We start from the raw sequence: 476 nt of genomic DNA on the forward strand, positions 1-476 counted from the left end.
CCCCCAGCCAGTTCTTGTCTTCTCCAAAGCCCCTTTCAGAACAATGACCAAGGTGGTTCCATCTTGCTCTGGTTTGAGGGGCTGAACTTTCTTCTACAACCCTGGGTGCGCCCATCCACTGCTTCCATCCCTAGGAAGTGTAGCTGGTCAAGTTGCACCACTTGGCCCCTCACTCTTTCCTCAAAATCCCCCCCAGGCCCTGTCCACCATCTGGGCACGTTTCAACATCTTGTCCTTACCTTCTGAATGCTACGTTGGGGGTGCTCAACCTCTAGCCCATAGGGCGTGGGGCTTCCCACGGGTGCAGAAAGGAGCGGTGACAGCTCTAATTGTCAATTCCCTACTGCCAGTTGCCAGGCCTGAGGGGAGCCCCACGGGACCCGATAGCATGGTCAGATCCGGGCGCTCAGTGGGACTGGTATACAACTGGATCCATTTTGCAGAGTCGGCCCAGCACACTACATTGCACCCATGAA

The sequence above is a fragment of the Gavialis gangeticus genome, unplaced genomic scaffold, assembly GCF_001723915.1.
Source record: "Gavialis gangeticus isolate Ggan-Ray unplaced genomic scaffold, GavGan_comp1, whole genome shotgun sequence".
Lineage (NCBI taxonomy): Eukaryota > Metazoa > Chordata > Crocodylia > Gavialidae > Gavialis > Gavialis gangeticus.